Below are 19,418 nucleotides of genomic sequence, written 5' to 3' on the forward strand. Positions count from 1 at the left end.
CCTGGGTAAGATGGACCAATCATTTGCAAAATGTGCCACCGATACATATGATAACTTTAGACAAATTCACAGACGAAGACATACTGGTGCTGAAAGTAGTACAACATAATGCAACATTTACCATGTAGGAAATATTTGACCTGATGGTAAGATTGTGTATCAAAGTGTGTTTGCCTGCTAATTAAGCTAGCTGCAACATTAGGCCTAACAGTGTAACTGCTGAGATGAGATGGTTGGTATCAAAGTGAAAGCAATGGGGTGATGTTGACCATGGAAGATCAAACGTTTGTAATTCTGCCCCAGAATGTTCCAGAAATGTCTTTGATTTAACAAAAAAAAAACGCTAAAACGACAGAAAACGAAAACAAAAAACAACTGAAATGCCACCAGTTGCCAATGAATTGTTGGGATTCATTGCGTACTGCGTTACATAGCAGTTTAGCTGGCTGCTGTTGCCAGAGCAACGGAACGGTCTCTCTCTCTCTCCATCCTTTACGGTTCCGCGTTGTTTCACTTCCCGCTCATCGCGAGAGTTGCTGCAGCGTTAAAGAGTTGCCGTGCAGTGACCTCATCTCTCCAGCAGCTGCAGCGCGACCGAGGCGGAGGCTGTCAAGCAACTTTGTCTATCAAACTTCCAAGTTTTGAACGATCGCAAAAGGAAGGAGAAACTGGAGTAAGGGGAACAACGGATAAGAAAAGACAATAGTATTTTGACGTTGTCGTGATGAAAATCTAGAGACTTCGACGCTCACTTTGTGGCCAAACATTGTGATAAGAGGTTTTTTCCTGGAATCTGTGTCTCTCTGAGAACGGCGGAGGTGGGGAGAGGAAAGGTGAGTTTTCTGCTTCGGTTTTATTAATAGCATAGCATGCCATGATGCACACTGTGCTGTGGCGAGGTGGAGAAAATATCCCGTTATTTTCAGAAAACCGACGGATGTGTATTTGTGGTATAGGCTATTCAGTTATCTCAATTGTACATAAAATTACTGTTCGATTGAAATCAGTTAAAAGGTAAATACAACAAACGTTAAGTTGAGGAGCAACTGAAAATTGGAAGTGAAAAGTTTAGCAACGACGAAAGATGCACGTTGTGTTTTGTATTCATTCATTTGCTAGCCATGCATAACATCAAATCTATCCGAGACACGCTGATGCAGCTATACTTTTGACGTCTCTCCTGAAGCAGACCTTCGCACATCGAATCAAGTTGAATAACCCGATTATTTTGGCGACAGTTGTTTTTCCTTCCCCATCTCTCTCTTCTCTTCTCTCCTTCACAACAAGATGACCACGCGTTGCTGCTGGCTAACTTGAACCAGCTGTCCCCTTGGTTTGGGAATCATGGCATGTGGAGGGAAACTCGATATTGTTTAGCACAATTTGATTGCTCATAATAACTAGCAGGTAGATTTATTTTGTATTTTTTTATGCCAATCATATAATAACGTTAGTGATATTGAAAGAATAGGTATGACGTCTTTGTATATTCATTGAATTGAAAATGTTCCCAGAAAATTCATATAGCACATTAGTCCAAGAACCCTTTAATCCAAGTTATATCATGCTCGCAGGAAAGTTTACCCCCAGTCATTTTGTTGTCAGTCAGAAAATGTGGACAACAATGGCCGTTGACAATAACAGGAACCAGAGATGAGAGAAACTTCATAACCATTTGTTTGATGCCTAATGGTAATTGTTGGGTAATGGAACATTGCCACAGGGCCCCTTCTTGGGTTACATCTCTTCACCAGGCCACCTTACCTGGCCACCTTACCTGGCCATCACTGGCCACCTTACCTGACCACCTTACCTGGCCATCACTGGTATGGGTGTTACATCGTAACCCCAGGCACCCCTAAAGCCCATACTGTAGGTAGGTGTGGAATAAGAAGATTTGTATAGGGGAAATAACCATATAATTAGAATACTCGTAGTGATTTAGTAGGCTCTCTATGGAAACGTCCACATCACAAACTACTTGATCTCTACATTTGACATAATTTATTTAGCCTCCTTATTTGTTGTCACTTCTGTTTGTGTCAATCCCCCTTTAAAATCTTTTTTTTTTTTTAAGACATCATTTCTTCATTGAAGGCGGAACTTTGATGGATATGATGGTTGACCATTTTTGCATCACTGTTTCTCGTCTGCAGGGTGCGTGGGTGGTGTTCTCATGCATTGTTGAGAAGACAAGCCAAGGCAGCAGAAGGATGTGTGGGTGATTTTTATTTTTTATTTTTTTGAGGGGCTGGTCTTTGAGGGGGGGGGAAGTAGGTTGTTCTGAAATCATTGGAATGTAGGAGTGAATAAGCAGCAGTCACTTCAGTCAGATGAGACTTGTTTTACAGTAGTGGATACTGTTGCTCAAAATCACCAAATAGACTTGTGGAACGTATTCCTATAAATAACAAGGCACTGCTTGGTCACATTGTGTGTGTGTGTGTGTGTGTGTGTGTGTGTGTGTGTGTGTGTGTGTGTGTGTGTGTGTGTGTGTGTGTGTGTGTGTGTGTGTGTGTGTGTGTGTGTGTGTGTGTGTGTGTGTGTGTGTGTGTGTGTGTGTGTGTGATGCTTACACCTGATTGTGATGGTTAGGGGGATGACGTAATCACCACAACGGACCAAAACGGTTATTTGTTAGCCCCCCCCCCCCCCCCCGCCCCCCCCCCCGCCAGTGCCTTGGCCTCCCGGTGTGTTACTGGTGGGTCGTCCACCTGTGGCGTGCAGCCTCTCTCCTCAGGGGATGGACACACACGGTCGTAACAGCCTCTAAATGGATATGTCAACAGGAGCCCATCTGTATTCATTTGTCAGACTAGTGGTTGAGTGGTGTGGTTGATTCAGCAGTGATTGGTTCTACATGTCTGGTTTTGAGAGGCTTGAAAAACAACATAGCATTACAGATTAATTTCAGGCAGCAGATAGATAGCTTTTAGATGCCGTCTGTCATGCTGCCTGTTTGCGTCAAAATCCTAACACATTTGCAAGTGAACATCTCATCTTCTCTGCTGTCGTCAGTCTCATAATGCCAAGGCTGCCTGAGATCTGGGCTTTGTCCCAAATGGCAAACCTATTACAGGGATGGGCAACTGGCGGCCCACGTAAAATAAAAAAAAAAAATAATAATACAATGCCTTCAAAGTATTCACATCCCTTTTCCACATAAAAAAAAATAAAAACTTCAAATAAATCGATTTGACGGTATTGAAAAACCATCCTGTGGCTTTTTCCAAATACCCCAGTATACAATATATACGGTATACTGCCCAAGCCTAATCAATACACCCAGTCACTACAAAGATACAGGTGTCCTTCCTAACTCAGTTGCTGGAGAGGAAGGAAACCACTCAGGGATTTCACCATGAGGCCAATGGTGACTTTAAAACAGTTACTGAGTTTAATGGCTGTGACAGGAGAACTGAGGATGAATCAACAGCATTGTAGTTACTCCACAATACTAACCTAAATGACAGACTGAAAAGAAGGAAGCTTGTACGTTATAAAAATATTCAAACTTGTCCTGTTTGCAACAAGGCACTAAAGTTATCCTGCAAAAAAGTTGGCAAAGCAAATAACTTTTTGTCCTGAATACAAAGTGTTCTATACCACACATTACTGTGTACCACTCCATATTTTCAAGCATAGTGGTGGGTGGATCATGTTATGGGTATGCTTGTAATCAACTGGGGAGTTTTTCAGGATGAAAAAAGGTTGTCTGCTTTCTACCAAACACTGGGAGATTAATTCACCTTTCAGCAGGACAACAACCTTAAACACAAGGCCAAATATATGCTGGAGTTGCTTACCAAGAAGACAGTGAATGTTCCTCAGTTTTACTTAAATCTGCTTGAAAATCTATGGCAAGACTTGAAGTAGATTGTCTAGCAATGATATACAACCATAGCTTGAATTTAAAAAAATGATGTACAAATATTGTACATCCAGGTGTGCAAAGCTCTTAGAGACTTACCTATAAAGACTCACATCTGTAATCGCTGCCAAAGGTGACTCTAACTTATATTGACTCGGGATGTGAATACATATGTAACTAAGATATTTCATTTTTTTTTTTCAATAAACTAGCAAAAAGGACATTATGACATTATGATGTATTGTGTGTCGATGAGTGAGATAAAATATATATTTAATACATTGTGAATTCAGGCTGTAACACAACAAAATGTCAAGGGGTATAAATAATTTTCTCAAGGCTGTGTGTGCGTATACATCTAAAGGAACTCAGTCACGGTCTCAACTTACTGTTGAGAGTTAGAATAGTAGAATACACATGGTGCATATTCGGAATTTGGGGTGTGCATCAGCGGCAACAACATTTTGCTTAGTGCCGGCTCGGACTGCATGTCTGGGTTCGTTATGTTCGGGTTCAGACCAGCCATTGTGGGAGGAAAGATTTAAACATGGCCTTATACATCACCATCCACATACAGTACACATTCCATACTAGAGGTCGACCGATTATGATTTTTCAACGCCGATACCGATTATTGGAGGACCAAAAAAAGCCGATACTGATTAATCGGCCAATTTATTTTTTACATTTTTATTTGTAATAATGACAATTACAACAATACTGAATGAACACTTATTTTAACTTAATACATCAATAAAATCTATTTAGCCTCAAATAAATAATGAAACATGTTCAATTTGGTTTAAATAATGCAAAAACAAGTGTTGGATAAGAAAGTAAAAGTGCAATATGTGCCATGTAAGAAAGCTAATGTTTAAGTTCCTTGCTCAGAACATGGGAACATATAAAAGCTAGTGGTTCCTTTTAACATGAGTCTTCATTATTCCCAGGTAAGAAGTTTTAGGTTGTAGGAATTATAGGACTATTTCTCTCTATACGATTTGTATTTCATATACCTTTGACTATTGGATGTTCTTATAGGCACTTTAGTATTGCCAGTGTAACAGTATAGCTTCCGTCCCTCTCCTCGCTTCTACCTGGGCTCGAACCAGGAACACATCGACAACAGCCACCCTCGAAGCAGCGTTACCCATGCAGAGCAAGGGGAACAACTACTCCAAGTCTCAGAGCGAGTGACGTTTGAAACGCTATTAGCATGCACCCCACTAACTAGCTAGCCATTTCACATCGGTTACACCAGCCTAATCTTGGGAGTTGATAGGCTTGAAGTCATAAACAGCGCAATGCTTGAAGCATTGCGAAGAGCTGCTGGCAAAACGCAGGAAAGTGCTGTTTGAATGCTTACGAGCCTGCTAGTGCCTACCACCACTCAGTCAGACTGCTCTATCAAATCATAGACTTAATTATAATATAATAAACACACAAATACGAGCCTTAGGTCATTAATATGGTCGAATCCGGAAACAATCATCTCGAAAACAAAAAGTTTTTTCTTTCAGTGAAATACGGAACCGTTCCGTATTTTATCTAACGGGTGGCATCCCTAAGTCTAAATATTGCTGTTACATTGTACAACCTTCAATGTTATGTCATAATTCCGTAAAATTCTGCCAAATTAGTTCGCAACGAGCCAGGCGGCCCAAACTGTTGCATATACCCTGACTGCGTGCAATGAACTCAAGAGAAGTGACACAATTTCACCTGGTTAATATTGCCTGCTAACATGAATTACTTTTAACTAAATACGCAGGTTTAAAAATATATACTTCTGTGTATTGATTTTAAGAAAGGCATTGATGTTTATGGTTAGGTACAGTCGTGCAACGATTGTGCTTTTTTCGCAAATGCACTTTTGTTAAATCATCCCCTGTTTAGCGAAGTTGGCTGTCTTTGTTAGGAAGAAATAGTCTTCACAATGCATATACCCTGACTCTGTTGCAAGAGGTGACACATTTTCCCTAGTTTAAAAGAAATTCATGTTAGCAGGCAATATTAACTAAATATACAGGTTTAAAATATATACTTGTGTATTGATTTTAAGAAAGACATTAATGTTTATGGTTAGGTGCACGTTGGAGCAACAACAGTGCTTTTTCGCGAATGCGCACCGCATCGATTATATGCAACGCAGGACAGGCTAGATAACTACACATGGTTGATGATATTACTAGTTTAACTAGTGATTCTGTTTTTTTTTATAAGATAAGTTTAATGCTAGCTAGCAACTTACCTTGGCTTCTTACTGCATTCGTGTAACAGGCAGGCTCCTCGTGGAGTGCAATGTAAAGCAGGTGGTTAGAGCGTTGGACTAGTTAACTGTAAGGTTGCAAGATTGAATCCCTGAGTTGACAAGGTAAAAATCTGTCGTTCTGCCCCTGAACAAGGCAGTAAAACCACTGTTCCTAGGCCATCATTGAAAATAAGAATGTGTTCTTAACTGACTTGCCTAGTTAAATAAAGGTGTAGTTAAAAAAATTAATTCGGCAAATCGATGTCCAAAAATACCAATTACCGATTGTTATGACAACTTGAAATCGGCCCTAATTAATCGGCCATTCGACCTCTATTCCATACCACTGTAAAACACAATCAATAACCTTTAATCATAATTGTATATATGGCTGACCCCCCCCCCCCCCCAAAAAAAATAAAAAAAACAACTTTAACATAATCTGACCACAAAACTAATTTGAAAAGAACTGAGCGGGAGTAGTTAACATATTTTCTGATTATTTATGATCTCTCCTACAGTAATGTACTCTGCCCTCAATTCCAGTTACTTGACAGAGATCATTGATTCAAAAAGGAGCAAGACAATCTGTTTTTTATCAAGAGTGAAAACTGGATAAGAGGGCCTATTAAATTATCCTGTACAAAGAACCACTCAACAGCTGACCCACCCAGAAACAATAAGCATTTGCAGGAGAGAAGTCCCATTCCCTAACCTCAGTACTCCGTCAGGACAAGAGATTTTATGGCTAGAGGGTAAATGTGGATGACACGACAGCATAACATGAGGAGGAGAGAGGGAAGGGTTTAAGGAATGAGGAGAGATACATGGGTTATCATAAGTACCCCATTAGATTTCTTCACATTGTGTTACAAAGTGGGATTAAAATGGATTGAATTGTATTTTTTTTGCCCACAGTCTACACAAAATAGTCATATGTACGGGATACACATGGTATACACCGTCGAACAAAATGCTTACTTCCATTTCCCCCCTGAGTAAATCAATATATTTTTGGCAAATCAGACCATAACTCTATTCTTCTGCTTCCTGCTTACAAGCAAAAACTCAAACAGGAAGGACCAGTGACGCACTCAATACAGAGTGGTCCGATGAAGTGGATGCTAAGCAACAGGACTGTTTGTCTAGTACAGACTGGAATATGTTCTGGGATTCATCCGATAACATTAACTTTACCACATCAGTCACCGACTTCATTAAGAAGTGCATCGACGACTTTGTCCCCACAGTGACTTAACATAGTGTATTCAGACCCCTTGACTTTTTCCACGTTTTGTTACGCTACAGCCTTATTCTAAAATGTATTACATCTTTTTTTCCCTCATCAATCTACACACATAATGACAAAGTGAAAACAGGTTTTTACACATTTTTGCAAATGTAAAAAAAAAAAAACAGATTACTTATGTAAATAAGGTTTCAGACCCTTTGCTATGAGACTAGAAATTGAGCTCAGATGCATCCTGTTTCCATTGATCATCCTTGATGTTTCTACAACTTGATTGGAATCAACCTGTAGTAAATTCAATTGATTGGACATGATTTGGAAAGGCACAAACCTGTCTATATAAAGGTCCCACAGTTGACAGTGCATGTCAGACCAAAAACCAAGCCCAGAGGTCGACGAAATTGTCCGTAGAGCTCAGAGACAGGTTTGTGTCAAGGCATAGCTCTGGGGAAGGGTGCCAAAGAATTTCGGCAGCATTGAAGGTCCCCAAGAACACAATGGCCCCCATCATTCTTGAATAGAAAAAGTTTAGAACCACCAAGACTCTTCCTAGAGCTGGCCGCCCGGCCAAACTGAGCAATAGGGGAAGAAGGGCATTGGTCAGGGGGTGACCAAGAACCCAATGGTGACTCTGACAGAGCTCAAGAGTTCCTCTCTGGAGATGGTTGTCCTTCTGGAAGGTTCTCCCATTTCTGCAGCACTCCACCAATCAGGCCGTTTATAGTAGAGTGGCCAGATGGAAGCCACTCCTCAGTAAAAGGCACATGACAGCCAGCTTGGAGTTTGCCTAAAGGAACATAAAGGACTCTCAGACCATGAGAAACAAGATTCTCTGGTCTGATGAAACCAAGATTGAACTCTTTGGCCTGAATGCCAAGCATCACGTCTGGAGGAAACCTGGCACCATCCCTATGGTGAAGCATGGTGGTGGCAGCATCATACTGTGGGGATGTTTTTCAATGGTAGGGACTGGGAGGCTAGTCAGGATCGAGGGAAAGAAGAATGGAGCAAAGTACAGAGAGATCCTTGAGGAAAACCTGCTCCAGAGCACTCAGGACCTCTGACTGGGGCGAAGGTTCACCTTCCAACAGGACAACGACCCTAAGCACACAGCCAAGACAACGCAGGAATGTCTTCGGGACAAGTCTCTGAATGTCCTCGAGTGGCCCAGCCAGAGCCCGGACTTGAACCCGATCGAACGTCTCTGGAGAGACCTGACAATAGCTGTGCAGCGACGATCCCCAACCAACCTGACAGAGCTTGAGAGGAATGGGAGAAACTTCCCAAATACAGGTGTGCCAAGCTTGTAGTGTCATACCCAAGAAGATGTGAGGATGGCATCGCTGCTTAAGGTGCTTTAAGAAAGTACTGAGTAAAGGGTCTGAATACGTCTGTAAATGTGATATTTCACTTTTATTTGTAATAAATTATCAAAAATGTCTAAACCTGTTTTTGCTTTGTCATTATGGGGTATTAAGTATAGATTGATGAAGGGGGGGAAATAATGGGTTTGAAAACTTTACGAATGCGTTGTACACTGAAGCCAGGGATTACAGGCAACATCCGCACTGGGCTTAAGGCTAAAGCTGCCACTAATCCGGATACTTATAAGACCCTCCGAATAGCCATCAAACAGGCAAAGTGCCAATACAGGACTAAGATTGAAACCTACTAGACTGGCACTGATGCTCGATGGATGTGGCAGGGCTTGCAAACTATCACGGATTACAAAAGGAAACCCAGCCACGAGCTGCCCAGCAATGCTAAATGCCTTCTATGCTTGCTTCGAGGCAAGCAACATTGCACCATGCATAAGAGCACCAGCTGTTCCAGATGACTGTGATCTCGTTCTCTGTAGCCGATGTGAGTAAGACGTTTAAACAGGCTAACATTCACAAGGCCGCTGGGCCAGACGGAATACCAGGACACGTACTCAAAGCATGCGCTGACCAGCTGGCAAGTGTCTTCTGACATTTCCTACCTATCCCTGACCCGCTCTGTAGTCCCAACTTGTTTCAAGCAGACCACATTAGTCACCATGCTCAAGAACGCCAAGGTAACCTGCCTAAATGACTATTGCCCCGTGCACTCACATTTTATAGCCATGAAATGCTTTGAAATGCCGATCATGGCTCATCATCCTAGACACCCTTTACCAACTCCAATTCGCATATTGCCCCAACATATACACATTTCACACAATCTCTATTGCACGCCACACTGCCCTCACCCACATGGACAAAAGGAATACTTATGTAAGAATGCTGTTCTTTGACTACTGCTCAGCATTCAACATGATAGTCCCCTTCAAGCTCAGCACCACGCTCAGAACCCTGAGACTAAACACCCCCCTCTGCAACTGGATCCTGGACTTCCTGACGGGCTGCCTCCAAGTGATGAGGGTAGGCAACAACACCTCTGTCACGCTGACCCTCGACACGGGGGCCCCTCAGGGATGTGTGGAAAGTCCCTGTTCACCCACGGCTGTGTTGGCGCGCACCACTCCCAACACCATCATCGAGTTTGGTGACGACACGCCGATGGTAGGACTGATCACCGACAAAGAAATGGGTCGGTAAGTAAGCATTTCACTATTGATCTACACCGGTTGTTTATGAAATGTGACATACAATTATATTTGATGTTAGAAACACCTTTTTGGCAGCGATTTACAGCTGTGAGTGTTCTTGGGTAAGTCTCTAAGAGCTTTGCACACCTGGATTGTGAAATATTTGCCCATTTTAAAAGAAATCAAGACATTCGCTGTTCCTGACAATCCCCAGTCTCCTTCTGATGTCAAGCATAACCACCCATGTCGTGATGCAGTGATTTACCATGATTGAAAATGAGGCAGGTAATCATGGATGTGTTGTGTTGGATTTGCCCCTAACATAACATTGCATTTAGGCCAAAAAGTGTATTCCTTTGTGTTTTCTTGCAGTATAACTTCAGTGCCTTGTTTCATACAGGATCCATGTTTAGGTTGTTATTGTGGAGTAGCTACAATGTTGTTGATCCATTCTCAATTTTCTCCCATCACAGCCATTAAACTCTGCAGCTGTTTTAAAATCACCGATGACCTCATGGTGAACTCCCTGAACAGTTTCCTTCCAGTCCTGCAGCTCAGCTCAGAAGGACGACTGTATCTTTGTTGTGTCTTAACTAAACTAAGTTAAATAATTAACTTGACCATGCTTATTCAAGGTCTGATTTGTTATTGTTACCCAACTACCATTCACTGCCCTTCTTTATGAGACTTTCAAAAAGCTCCCTGGTCTTTTGTAGTTGAATCTTTGCTTTAAATTCAATACTCGGGGACCTTACAGATGTTGTATATGCAGGACAGAGGAAGGGGTAGCCTTGTCGCTCAAAAATCATGTCAATCCCTATTATTCACACAAAGTAAGTCCATGTTTTTCAGATAGTTGAAGTGTGGTTTAAAGGAGTAGTAATCTTTAGTTTTTTTTACAATTTAATATATATATATATTTTTTAAATACGTCAATGGAGAGTCACCCGAACCTGTGTCCTGCACTTCTCTGTTCCAGCAGGAGGGTGGGGGAGGGGCGAGAGAGGAGCAGGGGCCGGTGTGTGTGTGTGTGTGTGACAGTCTGTGAGGGAGGGAGGGAGGGAGGGAGGGAGAGAGAGAGAAAGTCGCCAAACCAAACTCGCACTAGTTAGACGAACTTGTTGCTGCCATAGTTTATCATAACATCTGGTAGTGCCTGTCTTGACTGCATCAAATCGTTGTAAAGAAGTTAGCTAGCTACAGTAGCCATCTTAATAAGCCAGCTAGCTAGCTAAAGTGACAAGGCTAATTGAGGCTATTTTGCTATGCTCCCTGTAGGCAACTTGTCTACAACAACTCCATTTCAAATGAAACTGCCTTCCTGTTGGTTGATCATTATAGTATACTCCTTCTCATTTAGCCAAGTTCATTCTGTCATTTTAATTCCATTTTTGCATTGATTTATAAATCTCACACTTCACTTGCTACACATGGAACCTCTGACATTTTTAAAAATGTATTTAAAAAAAAAAAAAATACTCTCCCATGTAATTGAATACTAATGTCCATTTGAATAACCATTTCCACCTCTAGTCCATGTAGCATATTATATAGAAGAGTTGTATTTATATAGTTTACATACACCTTAGCCAAATACATTTAAACTCTGTTTAATCCAAGGTCAGTTAGGATCACCACTTGATTTTTAAGAATGTGATATGTCAAAATAATAATAATAATAATAGAGTTTTATTTATTTTATCGCATTCCCAATGGGTCAGCACTTTACATACTCAATTAGTATTTGGTAGCGTTTGCCTTTTAAATTGTGTAACTAGGGCTTTGGAAGCATGTTTGGGGTCATTGTCCATTTGGAAGACCCATTTACAACCAAGCTTTAACTTCCTGACTGGTGTCTTGAGATGTTGCTTCAATATATCCACATAATTGTCCTTTCTCATGATGCCATCTATTTTGTGAAGTGCACAAGTCCCTCCTGCAGCAAAGCACCCCACAACATGATGCTGCCACCCCCATGCTTCACAGTTGGGATGGTGTTCTTCGGCTTGTTTTATCAGACCAGAGGACATTTCTCCAAAAAGTACCATCTTTGTCCCCATGTGCAGTTGCGAACTGTAGTCTGGCTTTTTTATGGCGGTTTTGGAGCAGTGGCTTCTTCCTTGCTGAGTGGCCTTTCAGGTTATGTCGATGTAGGACTCGTTTTACTGTGGATATAGATACTTTTGAACCTGTTTCCTCCAGCATCTTCACAAGGTCCTTTGCTGTTGTTCTGGGATTGATTTGCACTTTTCGCACCAATGTACGTTCATCTCTAGAAGACAGAACGCACCTCCTTCCAGAGCGGTATGACGGCTGCGTGGTCCCATGGTGTTTATACTTGCATACTATTGTTTGTACAGATGAACGTGGTACCTTCAGGCGTTTGGAAATTGCTCCCAAGGATGAACCAGACTTGTGGAGGTCTACAATTTTTTTTCTGAGGTCTTGGCTGATTTCTTTTGATTTTACCATGATGTCAAGCAAAGAGGCACTGAGTTTGAAGGTAGGCCTTGAAATACATCCACAGGTACACCTCCAATTGACTCAGGCTAATTGACATCATTTATCAGAAGCTTCTAAAGCCATGACATCATTTTCTGGAATTTTCCAAGCTGTTTAAAAACACAGTCAACTTAGTGTATGTAAACTTCTGACCCACTGGAATTGTGATACAGTGAAATAATCTGTCTGTAAACAATTGGAAAACAGTTGGAAAAATTACTTGTGTCATGCACAAAGTAGATGTCCTAACCGAATATGTGGAGTTGTTGAAAAACGAGTTTTAATGACTCCAACCTTAGTGTATGTAAACTTCTGACTTCAACTGTATACTATTAGAGGAGTGGGAGTTATATGGGCTAGATCAGTGGTTCCCAAAGTTTTTATAGTCCCGTACCCCTTCAAACATTCACCCTCCAGCTGTACCCCCTCTAGCACCAGGGCCAGCGCACTCTCAAATGTTGTTTTTTGCCATCATTGTAAGCCTGCCACACACACACTATACAATACATTTATTAAACATAAGAATGAGTGTGAGTTTTTGTCACATCCCGGCTCGTGGGAAGTGACAAAGAGCTCTTATAGGACCAGGGCACAAATAATAATAATAATAATAATAATTTTGCTCTTTATTTAGAAATCTTACATAGATGTTATTTGTTCATAAGAAAGAAGGGTGTGCTTGAAAGGATGCACATAACTCTGTTATGTTGGGTTGTATTGGAGAGAGTTTCAGTCTTTAAATCATTTTCCACACACAGTCTGTGTCTGTATTTAGTTTTCATGCTAGTGAGGGCCGAGAATCCGCTCTCACATAGGTACCTGGTTGCAAAGGGCATCAGTGTCTTAACAGCGCGATTTGCCAAGGCAGGATACTCTGAGCGCAACCCGATCCAGAAATCTCGCAGTGGCTTCTGATTTAAATTACATTTTCACAGAACCGCTTGTTGCAATTTGATGAGGCTCTTGTTCAGATATTGGTAAGTGGACTGGAGGCAGGGCATGAAAGGGATAACGAATCCAATTGTTTATCGTTTCAGGAAAGTACCTGCGGACTTGTGCACCCAGCTCACTCAGGTGCTTTGCTATATCACGTTTGACGTTGTCTGTAAGCTTGAGTTCATTTGCACAAAAATCATACAATGATGGAAAGACCTGTGTGTTGTCCTTGTTAATGCAGACAGAGAAGAGCCCCAACTTCTTAATCATCGCCTCAATTTTGTCCCGCACATTGAATATAGTTGTGGAGAGTCCCTGTAATCCTAGATTCAGATCATTCAGGTGAGAAAAGATCACCCAGATAGGCCAGTCGTGTGAGAAACTCGTCATCATGCAAGCGGTCAGACAAGTGAAAATTATGGTCAGTAAAGAACGTTAAGCTCGTCTCAATTCAAAATAACGTGTCAATACTTTGCCCGTTGATACCCAGTGCACTTCTGTATGTTGTAAAAGCGTTACATGGTCGCTGCCCATATTATTGCGTAGTGCAGAAAATACACGAGAGTTCAGGGGCCTTGCTTTAACAAAGTTAACCATTTTCATTGTAGTGTCCAAAATGTCTTTCAAGCTGTCAGGCATTCCTTTGGTGTTACCACTCCACTATGTCTCCCTGTCATGGCTTTTGCGCCATCAGAACAGATAACAACACATCTTGACCACAAGTCCATTTGACGTCACAAAGCTGTCCAGTACTTTAAAAATATCCTCTCCTGTTGTCCTGGTTTCCAGTGGTTTGCAGAAGAGGATGTCTTCCTTAATTGACCCCCTCATAAACAGAACGGACATATACCAGGAGCTGTGGCAGTTCAGTCTTACTACTCAAGTCCTCTTTGTTCTCGCTCAAAAAAACTATTTTTCAAATTATCATGTTTCGTTTCTAAATGTCTGAGCAAGAGGTTTCCCGTGAGAGAGTAACGGTTAATGTGATTGGATGTTAATTATTTGACTAGGCTACCTGTATTTGACATTGTGTTGTTATTTCATTGAACACTAGATGGTTTAATTGTATTTTTGGCAGTGAAACAAGGCTTCTCAGGCGAGAAATAAACCTCACCCAAATGTATAGGCTGTTAGAAAATATAATTGGACTGTTTTGAGAATGTGAATCACATTTTTATTAGGCGTACCCCAGTTTGTGAATACCTGGACTGGAGGGAAATTCCCTCTCTTCTATATGGACAGATAGACCTATAAGGGGGATAGAATTGACTGAGACTATAGTAAAACATGTAGGGATTCCCTCTCCTCTATAGGCCTCTGTCCATACCCTCCCATTCCCTCTCCTCTGTATGGACAGAGATAGACCTATAGGGAATGGGAGGGTATAGACCTATAGGGAATGGGAGGGTATAGACAGAGAGGGACCTATAGGGGGAGAGGGAATGGGAGGGTATAGACCTATAGGGAATGGGAGGGTATAGACCTATAGGGAATGGGAGGGTATAGACCTATAGGGAATGGGAGGGTATAGACAGAGATGGACCTATAGGGGGAGAGGGAATGGGAGGGTATAGACCTATAGGGAATGGGAGGGTATAGACAGAGATGGACCTATAGGGGGAGAGGGAATGGGAGGAGAGGTTCATGCGTTAGTTTCATCTCAACACTGCAGGCAAGGTGGCCAGAATAAAGCTTGAAATGGGGAATCACTAACTGAAGAGAGTGGTGGCTTAATGTCTTCTTTTCCCTGACTTTGAGTGCTGGCCAAATGTATAAAAATAGTTAGTGACTAGTATAGTTCGGTGGTTTGCATCCCAAGTGGCACCCTATTTGGTGTACTACTTTTGACCAGGGCCAGGACTCCTTTCAAAAGTAGTGCACTAAACAAGGAATAGGGTGCCATTTTAGGATGCAGAGAGAGAGAGAGAGAGTGTGTGAAGCCACTGCCAAAACCCCTGCCTCGCCTCCCTGGCTGTCCTACTTCCATCTAGGAGGCTTTAAATCAAAACGAGTACCCGCCTGGAATGGTCAGAGTGACATGTTAGATTTAGCTTAATGAGTACCCGCCTGGAATGGTCAGAGTGACATGTTAGATTTAGCTTAATGAGTACCCGCCTGGAATGGTCAGAGTGACCTGTTCGTCAGTCATTTTAGAATTAAATCTCTGATTTGATTTAGCCTGCGGTACTGTGCATTACAGGGAAAAGTGGAATTGGTATTTAAGCTACTTTCTGGAGTGACTGAATTGAAATGGAATTGATCCCAACTCCTGGCGCATTAGCTGTCTCTTCTCTTGCCATTGGATTTAAAACACAGTGACACACACACACACACACACACACACACACACACACACACACACACACACACGCAATGTGGTTAATGAAGATCTAGCCTTTCAGAACTACCTTTAGAAATGTTGCTCAACCACTGTATGTCTGAATAGCCTTGATAATCCTACTGCTGTCAATCTCCCAGCTAGGAGTCTTTCTCTGTCTCCTCACTCACTCACCCATCCAGGCGTCTCTCTCTCCCCCCCCCCCCCCCTTCCAGGCATCTCTCTTTCCCTCTATCTCACTCACCCACCCTTAGCATAACAACTTGCTTAGCTAGAGAAGATATCTATAGCTAAGCTATACTGCACAAAAATATGAACACAACATGCAACAATTTGAAAGATGAAAAATATAAAATCACATTTTATCGGTCACGTACACATTTTTAGCAGATGTTATGGCAAATCGAAATCAACTGGATGGTCTTAAGAGATGGTAGAGGTTGAGGGGAGCTGAAGGACGGGACTAAAAACAAACAAAAGATAACTATTGTAAAATATATATCGTATGTATAAGCTGGAAGTAGAGCTTAAGTGTTGTTCATTAGTTTACTCCAATTAGGGGAGGGTTGGTAGGGTTAAGGCAAAATAATTTTTGACTTATAGTGTGAGTGTTGAATGAGAGAAAAAAAAAAAAAAAAAAAATATATATTCATTAATTAGGGCTGGGCGATATATCAATAATTATCGAGGTAATTGCTTCCCTCAATGATATAAAAAAAAGATTCATTTTCCATAATGTGGAATGTGCAGGAACGTGCGGAGAAGTGACAATATGCACGTGGAGAGGTATACGCCCACTAAAAACCACTTAGCACCTCGAGTGATGGAGTAGCCACTATTAACCACTAAATGAGGGATGGAGTAGCCACTATTAACCACTAAATGAGGGATGGAGTAGCCACCGTTAACCACTAAATGAGGGATGGAGTAGCCACCGTTAACCACTAAATGAGGGATGGAGTAGCCACCGTTAACCGCTAAATGAGGGATGGAGTAGCCACCGTTAACCGCTAAATGAATGAGGGACGGAGTAGCCACCGTTAACCACTAAATGAATGAGGGACGGAGTAGCCACCGTTAACCACTAAATGAGGTGTCGTGTCTTTGGCTATGCCGGATTAAGTGATATGACATGCTAACTTATAAAATTATTTCTCTGTAATTAATATTACCTGATTAAGCTAATCATGTAAATGTAATTAACTAGAAAGTCGGGGCACCACAGAAGAACGTTTATAGAGCTGTTATCTTCTGAATAAACTCTTAAAATACTTAGTAATATTTTACATCGATAGCAGTCAATATTAACCCTTATATTATTTTCAGTCTCATCATGAAAGTTGTAAATTCTTGGTTGTCTGCACGAACCCAGTCTTCACTAAAATCATCCATACATCTATGTCTTAAAATCATTTATTTACTACACTAAGTAATTAACAGAAAACATACAAACAGTAATTATCGTCACAAAGGATTGGTATAGTAATGTGCCCTAATGGCTAACAAGCATGGCTGGTCTGTTAGACAATGGGTCATAAAACGGTAAGCTGAGAAGTTACACAGAGTTCATTAATATTAACAATTGACAATTGAAGGCTCACTCATTCGGGAACAATTGCAATCAATATATATTTACGCTCATGTGTCGTCGGGATTCTTGTTGGAGAGTTTTGTTCTGATGGAGAGTTTGTCAGCGTTCTCTCTCTCGGTTAGAATGGATCTTTCAGAGCGACATTCATTAATGTCGTCATAGAATGGATGTGGTTGGTCTTCGCGTTCGATGATATAATTTACTTAGCTGCAGACTAATAATTAATATCAAAGACTTGTTCTTATTCTGTCGATATCGATAGTCTAAAAGTTAACCACGTGGTATGGTTCACTTTCAGTAGAATACTTGAATGATAAAACCTACTGGCCCACTTCTCGCCATGGAGTGGAGGCCTGGTCTGGAGAAATGTAAATCGGGGGTGTTTTATAGTGCCCATAGAACAGGCTTGTCAAATGACGCCTGGTCCTGTATGTGTCCCTGGGGGCGTGCCTATGACTGAGCTAGACTTGGTTACAGAAATATATAATTCTATCACATTAACATCAGTACATAGCATCTCAATGTATTACAAATAGCTTTATCCTTAATAATACATTCCATACAACCATTATGTTGGCAGTCCCTTCGCTGAGGCTATTATATAAACAGTTCCATGGTAATATGGCTATATTGTCTCTCTATGAAACATGTGATAGTAGATTCTCCTCTTGGAATTTTTACAACCCTGGGTTGGGGGGAAGGTAGGTTGGGTGATGGTACAAAGGGGAGGGGGTCAACTGTCCTTCCTGTACCCAAAGAGGCCAACGTCATGACAGAGGGATGGAGTAGCCACCGTTAACCACTAAATGAATGAGGGATGGAGTAGCCACCGTTAACCACTAAAAATGAGTGATGTAGGTGAAAACAGTGATAGCCATGGAGAAGGAGCAGCTTCCAATGAAGAAATTATTGATTAAAAAGGGTTAAACTGTTTCAGTAATTTGGAAGTGGTTTGGCTTTTTGAAGTCCAACAAAGAGCAGAGCAATGTTCGGTGCCAATTGTGCCGTAGACAGGTGGCTAAAAAGTCTGGTAATACGACAAACCTTTTTCAACATCTGTAGCAAAATCACTCTTTGGAACATGCAGGAAGTTTGAGTTTGTGCCACGGTGTTGATAAACTCCCCTCAAGCACCAGCCAATCTAGGGACGTTTGCCCGACGCAGTCAACACGGACTGCGTTTATGCCTTACAAGCAAACATCGAAAGGCAAAGACATCACAAATGCTATTATGTATTGCATTGCTAAGGACATTAGCACAGTCGAAAAGGAAGGTTTCAAGATACTTATCAATTTAATTGACCCCAGGTACGTGCTCCCTGGCCGCAAACATGGAACAATTTTCCTTCAAGTATAATTTCACGTGTAGCTCACATAATAAAAAAAAATGTAACCTTTTATTTAAATAGGCAAGTCAGTTAAGAACAACTTATTTACAATGACGGCCTACCGGGGAACAGTGGGTTAACTGCCTTGTTCAGGGGCAGAACGACAGATTTTTACCTTGTCAGCTCGGGGATTCGATCTAGCAACCTTTAGGTTACTAGTCCAACGCTCTAACCACAGTTTGTTCAGGCATTCTTGAGTTTGAAGCAGATATGCACCATTTTTTTAAACATTATTTGATTAATATCGAGATAATGTTATCGAATGAAAAAAAATATATAGATATCGTGATCATTTATTTGCCATATTGCCCAGCCCGTATGTATGTATGTATGTATGTATGTATGTATGTATGTATGTATGTATGTATGTATGTATCACACGCAAGGTTTTTTTCTTTATTTTTACTATTTTCTACATTAGGATAATAGTGAAGACCTCAAGCAATGAAATAACAATTATGGAATAATGTAGTAACTAAAGTGTTAAACAAATCAAAATATATATATATATATTTTATCCACCCCTACATTGTCACAACACAACTGATTGGCTCAAAAAAAGATTTTAAGAAGGAAAGAAATTCTACAAATGAACTTCTAATTTGTGGAAATTCTTTCCTCCTTAATTAACTACTAACAAGGCACAAAGGGCGGCTATTTGAAGAATCTAAAATATATTTTCAATTAACACTTTTGATTACTGCATTATTCCATATGTGTTATT

General features: G+C 41.1%; 1 protein-coding gene across 2 annotated transcripts in view; it reads left to right on the forward strand.

The window, feature by feature from the left end:
* Positions 1-217: 217 nt before the first annotated feature.
* Positions 218-19,418, forward strand: part of LOC115175140 (signal-induced proliferation-associated 1-like protein 1) — a 169,938-nt gene continuing 150,737 nt past the window's right edge. For both annotated transcript variants that reach the window (XM_029734354.1, XM_029734355.1), the window contains exon 1: positions 218-833. The gene's annotated coding sequence lies outside the window, so the exon portion shown is untranslated. The remainder of the gene's footprint in view (positions 834-19,418) is intronic.

Source organism: Salmo trutta, chromosome 35, assembly GCF_901001165.1.
Source record: "Salmo trutta chromosome 35, fSalTru1.1, whole genome shotgun sequence".
Lineage (NCBI taxonomy): Eukaryota > Metazoa > Chordata > Actinopteri > Salmoniformes > Salmonidae > Salmo > Salmo trutta.